A 13,485-nucleotide genomic window follows, 5' to 3' on the forward strand; every position below is an offset into this window, starting at 1 on the left:
ATTTAAACAGACATTACTGGCTGTGATTAGAGTGGGTGTGTCAGTCCAACTACAAAGATTCTAAAAGTTTTGCTACTTTTGTAAAAAGAATATTATTTCATGAAGTTCAGATAAGGATAAGTCATCTAGAGTAATAAAAAAGTTGGTTATTAAACCAAGGGAATCGATTTTACACACATTTTGTTTGCATTTGTGGGTTAGAAGCTACATTGCTAAATTCTGTAATGGGGATGTAAACTCTGATATCAATGTGAAACATACTGACAGACGAGTAAATGATGTGGAAACTATGGGATGTGATAAGACCTTTGATAGAATGGACGAAAATGCATTCCATTACTGATCAACTGTTAAATTAAGTGTTCACCACCAGGAACCGAAAAATTGAAAAATTGTGTACTCCAATACTAGTGTACTGGATGCGAGTTCCAGTCTTCCCAGGAGATACTCACAGCCAAACCAACCTCTATAAAACCTCAATTGAAGACTTGTCTCAAACGAAAAGTGAAATCAGGAGACCTCCAAAATGTTCCACGATTTATTACGTAAAATCACAGACTAGGGAACCGCCATAAACAGCTCCGCTGATAAACACCACAAGAACAAACAGCACGATCTACCTAGGTTTCGTCTGTAGACTTCTTCAGAATCCAGGATAAGGATTCTGAAGAAGTCTATGGACGAAACCTAGGTAGATCGTGCTGTTTGTTCTTGTGGTGTTTATCAGCGGAGCTGTTTATGGCGGTTCCCTAGTCTGTGATTTTACGTAATAAATCGTGGAACATTTTGGAGGTCTCCTGATTTCACTTTTCGTTTGAGACAAGTCTTCAATTGAGGTTTTATAGAGGTTGGTTTGGCTGTGAGTATCTCCTGGGAAGACTGGAACTCGCATCCAGTACACTAGTGTTAAATTAAGTGTACTGTACTTGTAGTTGGGAAGGAATTGCAAGGGCTGATAAATCTGGTGGCATGGTCACTCTTATTAATGGTGAATGTGTTTGCAAAGGGAAGAGCTTGACAAAAAATCTGTGGAACTAGTGTGTATCCTGGGTGAAGGTTCAAACTCGGTTTGAGAAAATATTACATCCTGTTGAAGTGGTGCCATGTTTATATAATGACATAACAACTGCGAAGGACTTCCCTTACTTTACAGAATTGTGGAAACATTGGGAAGGGGTAATAATTTTGCTAAATAGTCCACACAAGTTAAGGGAATGGTCCCTCAAGAATACCAGCTCATAACCCAACCTTTGCCTTCCTCTGAAATGGAAGTAGGGAACTACCAGCAGGAGTGAATATTATCAAAACTGTGTATAATAAAGACCTAGCAACACTATTGCAGGGCCCAAAGGGAATGAAGGTATGGATGAGCATATAAGAATAGGAAGACCATATTGTTCTAAAAGCTAAAATGTGGTTACAAACAGAGATGATACTAAGCTGAGGGTGTAAAACCACGAGAAAATGGCAGAAATGACAATTAAAGTCATGGATAATACATATCCACAGAGTGTTCTCCGAGAGATTGTTCCATGAGAGGTCCACAGCCAGGAGAGCTAGTAAAGAAAAGCCACAGGGGATAGAGAAAGGCAGGGAAGAGTTTGTGAACACTGATGAACCAGTGTATGAAAACCCTAAAGAGGAAAAAGGGATGTCAGACATCAAGTCTCATACAGAAAAACCCATAATGTCTTTAAGGAGAAAGCAGGGCTGGCCTTAGGATGATTGAGCAGACTGGGTGCAGTAGGGCCCTGCACATAAGGGTAGCACCACTCTTGCCATTGCTATCTGCTTAGCTAGAGACATACTTCTATTTTTTATCACACTGAAACATCTACAGCTACAGTGTCCTATTGTCTTCTTATTTCCTGGGCTTTCTGGTTGGTCCCAGCAAGGGTCTTTGAGTTCTGTGATTTATTTTCAAGTCCATGGACAGTGGGAGCAACCAGAAAGCCTTGAAACTTTGAAAGATGGATATAATGGCAAGAAACAGTATTGGAAGCTAAGTTTTCTATGGCATCATGAGGAATCAAGTACATTTTTTGACCCTGTCAGGCAACAAGGTATCATCTCACATCTGTCCCCGAGTTTGCAGAACATCCCTGATTTTACCTTATAAGTTTGTTCTTTCCATCATAAAATGTGTTTTTTTTCTTTCTGATAAAGCACTAAGAATTAGAATCATTCAGTAATGCCAGACATTAGAGTTTCATGTGTCATATTGTTCCAAAAATGCACATCGATGCAAAGCTTGTTCTAGACTGCTTATAACTCAAGCATAGCTATCAGCTGTCCCTGATATTGCAAAATGTGCTTGATTTTTTTCCTTCTGTTTTGTTTATACCTCATTAAAGTTTTAATTTATTTTTGAATCACTAAGGAATACAGTCAATCAATAATGGTTCCTCACAGAAAGAATACATGGTCTAAACAACATGCCCTATGCAGATTGCTTCAAAGTCCTATCTCTGTACTCAGTTTCCTACAGTTTGTTGAGAGACAATCTATGCCTGGCCTACAAAGCATCCCCTGTTTCCATTTTGATGGACCTGTTGCACATTTACAAAACAAATATCATCAGAATTACCCATTCTAGGGACCTAAACCTTGTTTGAAACATAAATGGGACACAGTGGAAGGACAGGTATGTGTTTCAGAGACTATCTCTTCTTTGGAATAGGCTTCCTATCCAAGTGAAGCAGAATTCACCCCTAACCCAGTTCAAACATAACTTGGACCAGTGGATGGGGATTACACTGGTCTGGCATCTACTTCTCCAGCAGACAGAGGCAGACTATATATGCTTGCCCATCCATGGCTAGGCCTACATATATCCTTTAAAATGACACCAGAGTATCAAAAATTGTCAGATGCATTTGGGAAGCATGGCTAGGTTTAAAAAGGTCCCCAGGGTTGTTAGCTTAGTAATCATCTATGACTCTAGGAACCTATGCCAGACATTAAACTTTCCTACTTATTATTCTTCAGAAAATGCATGTTGATACAAAGCATGCTGTTCTATTAATTTTCTAAGTGAATTAGGGTAGTATTTGAAAAAGTTTCCTGATTTTGGGTATTTGCCCCCCTCCCCGATATTTTCTGCCTTTTCTTGATTTTTTTCTTTTCCACACTTGACCATCTAGCAATACCTCCTCCAGATACCCCAGTGATCTAGTCATTCCCAGGGCAAGAGACAAACAAGATGAGAGAGGGAATACTCATCCATTCACTAGAGATTTGGGTGCTCCTCTGCCTAACTCCTCCACAGTGGTGGCCATGATGGTCTCAGTTGCTGCAGGTGTGTGTGTATGTGTGGGATGGGAGAAACTACTGTACATGCATGCTACTGCACATGCTAATCCCTACCAAGGCAACACATTTCTGCGCAGTCTTTCAATAGGCTGATTACTGCAGGTGATACAGTTTCAGTCCTGTAGGTATTTCCAATACAGGAAGCTGAACCACGACCCTCCCCCCAAGATGAGCAAGCTGGGGATGCACATTTCTGTGGAACTGAAAAATAAAATACTGTCCCAGGAGAAAGAGAGCTGGCTTTAACTGCTTATTCTACCCCCATACTAGACTGACATCTAGCACCTTGCAGTATTGAAGACTTGGCTCAAAATAATGGATACAGTGGCTAGGATAGCACTTAGTGCTGCTTCTTACTGTGGCCAGAGTATAAGCTCAAAAGATATATTGTTTCTTCTTAAAAGTATAACAGCATATAGCCTTGATACATAATCTAAAGTAGTCCAGTAAGCTGTGGAGGAGGAGGTGGGGCTGGGGTGGAGGTTGGAAAGGGATATATCATGGGTGGGAGTGGAGCTTGGTGATGAGAGGGGCTGTGGCTTGGAGGACCTCCAGATATGTCACATATTGGCCCCTGCATTTGCTAAGGTCAGTTCAGGAAGGAAGGAACAACTGGTGGTTACACTGAATACTGGTATGTGCTACCTTTCCTAGGAGAGGAATGGGCACTGAAACCCCTTTGCCTGTGCTAGGAGGCAAAGAGGCAGAACCCTCTACCTTACAAAATGAGAATTTAGGGAAGAAACCCCTGAGTTAATTGGTTTTCAGCCTAGTTGGCTAAACTTTATAAAGGGAGGATGAAACTTTCAGTAGAGCGAGAGAGAATATAACCAGCGTGTTAGGAGGAGAGTGTCCTACCTCAGATACCCCTACTTCCTGTCCCTGTTTCAAAATTCAAGATGATGTACTGCTGAGAGAAAATAAAAAGCAGAAGTGGTATGCTATCTATTGATACCCAACCCTTTTAGAAACCTGGTGATGAAACTAGCACATAACTAGGGGTCACCTAGGTATGGGTAAAACCAAGACAGGGATTATCTTCTTTTTATCATTCAGGAGCTAACACAAGCATCAACATGATTTGGCCTTTTTGAATGTCTATATGGTAGCACCCCAGTGGGTTATTTTAGCAATAACCCATGGCTGGATGTGGTTAATGCTTGTTTTACCCATAGTTGACATTGTTTGGTCTCAAAGGTGAAGTTGAAGTAATCAAGCAGACCAACCACAGGTAAAACAAGCATTATCTACACCCAGCCTTGGTTGCTTGCTATTATACAGTTGTATCAGTTTTGTGTAGTATTGTGTATTGTTGCATTATTTTGTACATTTAGTTACATGGTTTTCTACTCTACTGTAGAGAAATAGTTCTCTGCACTTGTATTTCTTCTATATACTCATTTATTTTTATGAAAGCATTAAGTTGAAATGTGTCAATTAATATAATGGAGAAAAAAAGACAACTACACAATATTTCACAAAAGTAATTGCATGTAAAAAACTTTGCTTGCTCTGAGTTTTAGGTTTGTCATTCCTGAGTGGTGTACTAGTGCCATTCTGCATTTTTTGAAGCTTTGCTGCACTGCTGAATTTGTATTATATTCTGACTTTTTTCCTTGTGGTAATATTTATAGTATTATGTTTTCCTGTGTGTGTGTGTGTGTGTGTGTGTGTGTGTGTGTGTGTGTGTGTGTGTGTGTGTGTGTGTGTGTGTGTGTGTGCCTGCACGCGTGTGTTTCTGCATATGTGTGTGTGTGTGTGTGTGTGTGTGTGTGTGTGTGTGTGTGTGTGTGTGTGTGTGTGTGTGAGAGCAAGAGAGATACAGAGGGAGAGCAAGATGGTAGGTTGGGAAACAATTATTGTAGAATACCCATCAACTGTCTTTACTTTCCAAAATGGCCCTGATTGTATCTCTATTGTTGAGCTGCTCCTTGCAAAATATATTTTTTGAACAAATTGTTGAAGATTGCAGTCACTACACAATAACAGACATTTGAGTTTCAGACTTCATAATCTTCAGAAAACACATCTAATACAAAACCTGTTATTCTAGTAATAGAATAAAAATCTGACCCAGAATGTGTGCCTTTATCTCTCCATTATATTTGGCATTGTTCCTGATTCATATGCTAAGTGGTTGAGATCTATGTACTCTGGCTATAATTAGATAGGGCTTCACTTAGGAAAAAAGTCAGTAAAATTTAACAAAAAGTATTAACATCAAGCACTTTCATCCAACAGTGGTCAGCAGTTTATCTAAGTTGTGAGTATTGTTGGATGGAAGTACTTAACTTTAGTAAACGTGGCCATTTAGTCTATTCCTGACTTTGGTTTTGCTTTGATTTATACATTTCCTGCTAGTTATATTTTTGTTCTTTTTCACTAGTTTTTATTTTGGTTGCTAGAATGTGAACCTGTGATGGTTGTTAAGAAATATGGTAGCTAGGTCTCAGAGGCAGTCATGATGGAAATGTTTAAACTGATTGTTAATTAAATAATAAAGTAGTAAACTTGATAGCCCCTACAAGCTTTTGTTTGTGGCTTAGAGGTGTGGAGTAAGCAGCTTTACCAGCTGTAACTCTTCTTGTTGGTAACAATGGATTTACATTTGGCATGCTAATTACTTTGTCCAAATCAGTGTAAACTTTTTTAAATATTAATGAAGGCTTATTGTAATTTAGACCACCAAGGACACATAGGAGGAATGAAAGATCCCATTTTAAAGTGTATTAGAACACTACACAAAAACAAGATTTTAGCAAAATGGCAGGGACCATTTGAGGTCATAGACAAGCTTAGCAACATATATTATAACTTCAGATTAGGGAGAGAGTTCCCAGATAAATATATATGGTCATCGTGTTGAAACCCTGAAAAAAGACACTGGCTAATAGTACTGTGTTAAATTTGGCAGCCAAGGCTAAGGAACCTGATAAGGAGAGAATGCTGTTCAAACCTATGATCCAAGTAAATGAAACTTGTCAAAACCCAAAAACAGGAAGTACTAGAGCTGCTGTTGTGGAAGAAGTAATATTTTTAGAGTTGCCCTCTGAAGATTAACCTGTTCAAACATCGTATTGAATCAAACCCAGGCAAGAGCTTTAACTTGAAACCATATAGGATGCTTGAGTTCTACAGGAAAGAAGCTTGGGAGGAAGTAAAAAAGTTGTTTTCATCAGGGGTGATGGAAGAATCTAACAGCAAATGGGCTAACTTTACCATTTTGATTTCAAAACCAGATGAAGTCATTAGTTTCAACAATAACTTTTGGAAATTAAACAGTATTTCTAAGTTTCATAGTTATCTTATCTTAGGGGAGACAAAGGAGTTGAGCAGCTAGGTAAGGCTAAGTTGTTAATTATGCTGGATTTAACAAAAGGCTACTGGCAGATTCTCCTGACTGAGAAAGCTAAGTATAAAACAGTGTTTTTACCTCTGATGGCCTGTTTCAATACAAGGTCCTCCCTCTGGCTTTTTTGGTGTCCCTGCCACCTTCCAATAGTTAATAGGGTCCCCAAACCTCATACCTCCTATGCTGCTACATATTCAGACAATGTGATCATATATTTTGGAGACTGGAATTCACATCAACCCAAAGTGTAGGCTGTATTAAACTACATCAAGTAGGCAGGAGTCACACTAAATTCTCCAAAACGATGTATGATAAGTTCCTGGGTGTATAATAGGGAGGGATATTGTTTAACCCCAGAAAGAAAAAGTGAAGGCAGAAAAAAACTAGATGTGCCCCAGATTAAAAAATGGGTTAGAGTTTTTTGGTGGCATGACTGGATATTAAAGAAAATGCATGCCACACTTTGCTACAATAGCATGCCCTCTCTTCAGCTTAACCAGGGGGTAAGATATTCACAAAAGTTAAATGGATGGATCATAGAAGCAGACACCACAGATACTGCTTTCTAACAGCTGAAGGCCATTCTATGTTATGGATCTGTGCTGGCATCTCATTATTTTTTCAGACAGTTCATAGTATTCATGGATGCAAATGATGTGGTCCTGAATGCAATATTGTTCTAAAGAACTGGTGGACAAGAACTCTCCATCTATTAAAGTAGGAAGCTGACCAGGACAGAGGCTAATTAACCTACCATTGACCACAACTCCTTAACTATTAATTGGTCATGTGAGTCTTTGAGGTACTGCATGCTAAGTAATGAGCTTGCCCTCAGAACTGATTATGCTCATCTACAGTGGCTCCAACAGCAGAACAGGCTGATGTGGAATTGTGTAGATGGGCTTGCCATTGCAGTCCTTCAAATGTAATATGCAGAATAGATCTGGTTTCAGTCATCACAATGAGAGGTGGTCTTTCAAGAGCATACAGATCATTGCAAGAATCTGAAGGGATCAAATGTAACTTAAGAACACTAATTGCCTACATAAAAGTATGTAAATGTCATTTGCATATAGAAACTGTATTGTATTGTTTGTATATAATGTGTGTGTATAATAGATATCCATTTAAAGAGAATTAAACCATGGTTAACAATAACATCCCACTGTCAACCGAGGTATGTAAAAAAGGAGCTGTATACTCCAAGTCAGAATTCACAGAGAAAAAACAGAGAAGGCTGCAAGAGTTAAGCGAGAGTTGTTAATTTTGGAGAATGGAACTGGAAGCCAAGAACAATGACTCTGGGGAAGAAACATTTTTCCAAAGAAGTTTGCCAGAGAAAGAGACCTGGAATCTGTTTGCACAGAGAAGCCTAGAATCAGAGACTTTTGCTTTTTAGTTGTTTTCAGAATCTGAGTTTGTTAAAGCTACCATGTTTTACTTCCTGTTAAAGACAACATATATTAATTTTATTTTGAAAATCTGCATCAGTTAAGTATAATTGTGTAAATAAGACAATAAAAGATTTTTTGTTAGCTGCAATAATGAATTAATTTTCCATAGCATGTAGACACCCACACTTACAGACACACACACACACACACACACACACACACACACACACACACACACACACACACACACACACGCACACACGCACGCACGCACACACACACACACACACACACACACACACACACACACACACACACACACACACACACACACACGCACGCACGCACGCACACACACACACACACACACACACACACACACACACACACACACACACACACACACACGCACACACAATAATAATTTGTACAGGTCCCTGTCCATCAACCTCTAATAGTAATCTCTTTCCTACACGTACACATGCTTTCCTTTCAGAGATACTGTGTGCCACTTACAATACCATTTCTTCTACAACAAAAGCATATGAATTATTTCCTCAGAGACCACCTCCCAAGATAGGCACATTAACTTTATCTATAATCATTTCACAGGAAATCCCCCCTCCACAGTATAAACATATAACTTCTGACCATGAACCCTGTTTGAACTTGAAATAATCACTTTATTAAGATAGAGGCATCTAACTTTCCCTAAGCATTGTTTACTCATGAAGCAACTCACTTCCTTAAAATTGCCACATTCTCTGCAGTATCAAACTGTGAAGTAAAAGCGCTGCACATACTCTGAATTACTCTGCCAGACAGAGTATAACCCAGTACAGCCACCAGTTTCATATACTTTGCTTCTTATGCAAATCATTAACAAATTGCTAAGATCACATATGGGTGAAATATGTCATAGCTGTTACATGCACATGACGTACACTGTCAGTAATATGTTTGCATCATATAAGGCAGGATGGAAGGGTGCCAGCTTTTGCACACAGTGAAAGTAGCCCAATAGTGCCTCCACCACTCCTTCATACTCTCTTCTAACTTCATAGCAGGATGGTAATCACAGATTTAAACACATGCCTTACTAAGGCAATAGCATACAGAATATTGTCTCATGTCCTCATGCCTCAGGATCATAGGAGATTACTAGGCTATCGACCTGGAGGCCATTTTAATCCTAGCCCTTTCAATCCAATGTAATACCGTAGAGGTACTAGTCAATACCCAAGACTGCATTTAGTGATGACTGCCCATGTCCAGGAGGGTTGTGAGTGCTATCCCCAGTAAGAATTTATGGTGCCCCATCCACTCATCCACGTTCCTCTTGAACAGTGCCAGTGCCATAGAGGTGCTCTGCTCTGGTAGCCTGTTCCAAAGATGTGGCAGTTGCTGGGAGATAAATCTGTCCCTAAATAGTTCTCATGGAAAAGCCAAATGTCATCCCATGGCATCATCATTACCCAAAGCACTTCTATGTGAAAAATGATCATAAATTCTTGTAGTAAGAAACCCCAGCTATACATATACCCAGCAGATAGCTGGGTGACAACATTGTTACCTACATGCACATTCAGAGTCATACTGACACAAGTGAGTCTAAAGAGTAATGGCTGCATTTGAACAGATTACCTAAGATCACAAGGTACAGAACACTGCTTGAACTACACACAAACACAGCACACTGTTTTACAATTGTGTCAGTGCACATTTGAATGGATGACATCATTATTCTTTAATACTGTGATGTTCTTCTGAAAAGTTGGTTGAAGTGAATAGTAACAATACACAGCTACACATAGCACATACATTAGAAGCCTTTTCTACACAGCATGACAGAAATATAAACACTCACAGTAGTCAGTCATTGCTGAATTCAAACATCGTCTCACTTTACTTATGCAGTTTAGAGAGCACAGTATCAATAGCCAACACCGCAGGATAACTCATACTGCAACTGTGATGTTGTTTATTTCTGAAAGCATGATGTAACCACTGTGTTTACAAAACTGGGTATTGCCTGGGGGTAATACAAATTTATAGGGTAGCTATCTCCCAAGGAAAATACATCCCCTAAGTGGAAGTGTACATAAGGGTTGTTGTCACAGACAATTGTACATGACAGTACATTCAGACATTAGTTAACCTCTGTAAGATTTGAGCCTTCTACCAATCATGTTATATAATCTAGAGAACACAGTGTTAGCTGCAAGAGCACAGGAGAAGTAAGACTTTTATAGTAAGAGACTGGGCTTATAAAAGGATGCCTTCAGCAGTGTGTTGCAGAGAAGATGCTTGTGGCAGAGATGGGATATGGGGATGGGCGAGTACTCTCCCATGTTAAATTTGTCCTATGACTGGAAGTTGATACAACATGTCTGTTCAAAAAGCTATATGTTCCTGACATTAAAACCACACACACACACACGCACACACACACACACACACACACACACACACACACACACACACACACACACACACACACCACTGTGAAATTTGAACCTCCTACCTATCTAGTTACATAATCTAGAGAGCACATTATTAGCTGCAAGCGCTACTTTAATAGCAAGAGACTGCACTTATGAATGCATGACATCATCAGTGTGTTGTAGAGAACATGTTTGTGGTAAAAGTGGGATATGAGAATACTCTCCCAGGTTCAGTTTTTCCCATGACTGGAAGATTATACAACACATCTGTTCAGGAAGGTATATGTGCTTGACATTGAAACCACGCACACAAGTTCACCACTGTGAGATTTCAACCTTCTACCTAGTATCTAGGATCTGTAGTACCTGTATCTAGTTATACAATCTAGAGAACACAGTATTAGTTGCAAGTGCCACAGAAGAAGTATGACTCTTAAGGTGGGAAAGAGTGCATTTCTGACAGGATGGCCTCATCACTGTGTTGCAAACAGGATGTTTGTGTTAAAAGTGGTATAAAGTGCAGAAGGAGCTGTGTCCAAAGTTAAATTCTTATGAGTGGAAGTGGACACAGCACGCATAGTTGAGTTAGTATTTATCTGTCACTAGAACCACACACGCACACACACACACACACACACACACACACACACACACACACACACACACACACACACGTTCATCACTGTGAGAATTGAACTTCCTTCCTATGTAGTTACACAATTAAAAGAACACAATTTGAATAGCAAGCTTCACAGAAGAAGTCTGATTTTAATGATGCGAAAATGCACATTTCTAAGTTGAAAAACTTTACTGTTTAGAACATCAGCTACTGTGCCTCAGGTTTTTGGGACAAATGCATGTGCCTGGACAGGGGACTTAACAACACTGTGCTTGTCCCATGTAGGGTTGTCACCTTTTTAAATGCCCAAAGTGGGACGTTTTTGGTACAAACGTCAGATTTTGCAAGCTGAAACATACCCACAGCCTGTACAAAGGACAGAACTTTACTTTTATGCCTAAATAAAAGCTTATTCTTGTAGAATTTAGTTGCTTATTCTGTTTCTTATAACATTTAGATGTTTCAGATATGGAATAACTGTTTTATGCAACTATTACATAAAATATAGGAAATAAATTTGTCCTAAAATCTCAGGGCATTTGCCATTTTTACAATTTTTTTTTGCAGGACACAAGTGCCCAAAGAGGGACTTGTCCCTCGCAAAGTGGGACAGGTGATAACCTTGTCTCATGTAATGACAATTGTCTGGTAACATTTATATATTGTCATTCATGTACATTACAGCACTGTGTGGGACATATACTTATTTCACAGTAAGTGGTGTCACTGACAATCACAATTGTAAAACAGTGGATTGTCAGGCAAGCATTTATAACAGTTCATCCTGGGATAATTTCATGCAAATATTAACCATTTATTGTGTCACTGCCAGTTGTCTTGTCTCATACTTGCACAATGTACATTGACAGTACAGACACTTCCTAAATATGACTGCACTTCTGAATAACAGTGATGGATTATGTGTGAAAAGGTTACACACCATTATAAGAATGTTGCAAATCTAACCATTGAAGTGCAGACATGCATTAACAGATTGATTTAAGTGAGTCAAAATCATTCCAATTCCAGATACCTTGCTTTCAAAATTCCTTAAAGACGGGGCGTGGCCAAGGATGAACACAGGATAGCAGCAGATTTCTTCAGCTCCACCAATTTCATTACATTGACAGGAATTAATTACTTAAAAAATTAATTCTTGAAGTAATTTTCTTTCTAAATATGTTTGTTTTATATAGTTCTTGAACTATATCTAAAAAAGAAAGGAAATCTTAATAATATTCCTGTCAGAAATTACTTTGGAAATTTTCCTGTCAGTTTATCAGTCTGAAATGAGTTCCAGTAAGACAAATTCTCAAGACTCCAGCATCAAGAAAGAACTTCAGTCTCTGATAATTATAGTCCAGCAACTTACTGCTAAGATGGATAAAATGGATACTAAAATAGACACTTTCATAGAAAAACTACAAAACAAATAGACTTGTAACATATGGACCTGCAACAACAGAAGATCCAGATGACAGGCATAGAAGAAGCTGTGAATGACATGGAAAATAAAATACAAGAACAGGAAATCAACATTGAGTTTCTGCTGAAACAAAATACACATTTACAAACAAAGCTGGATGACCTGGAAAATAGATCTAGGCTAATAACATTAGGATTTTTGGACTGCCAGAAAATATTGAAGGTAACAATATTACTTCTTTTTAACAACATGGCTCCCTAAAACTTTAGATTTACCAGAAGCATTCTCTTTTGGTATCGAAGAGCACATAGATCTATAGCTAATACTAACTCTAACAAAAACTATCCTAGATCAGTTATAGTTAGATTTCTATCATCTTTTGATAAAGAGATGGTTCTTAAATCTGCTTGGGCTAAAGCTCCTGTTAAGTTTAATGAGACAACTGTGCGTTTTGACAATGACTATTCTTCCATGGTAATTGCTAAAAGAAAAGTTTTTCTGCCACTAATAAGGGAGCTTAAAAGCACAGTTTAAAACATACCTTCTGTTTCCTGCCAAGCTTAAAATCTTCCTTCCTGATGGTCCTAAGGTCTTCGATGATTTAGACTCTGCTTTACTGTTTGTCAAAGAAAAAGGATTTTGGATAAAATAGAAGAAATGGAATGGGCTAGTTCTTCATTAAAGAGATTGGCAACTGAAGCTTCCTGGAAGACTTCAGAGAAGAAGAAGAGACTAAAAACAAATGATTTGTTATATGTTTTTTCTCTCTCATCATTTTAGTTCATTATTAATCTTTTTGAATATAGTTCCTGCATTTCCAGAAAGCCACAAATATTTTGGAAAAGATTTAATCAAAGTTATTCTCTATGTGCAAAGAAATGTTTTGTTTCATAACCAGTCAAAATGCCTGAGGATTTAATGGCAGGCTGTGACTCGAT

Source organism: Protopterus annectens, chromosome 4.part0 (genome assembly GCF_019279795.1).
Source record: "Protopterus annectens isolate FY-2018-M chromosome 4.part0, PAN1.0, whole genome shotgun sequence".
In the NCBI taxonomy this organism is placed as follows: Eukaryota; Metazoa; Chordata; order Ceratodontiformes; family Protopteridae; genus Protopterus; species Protopterus annectens.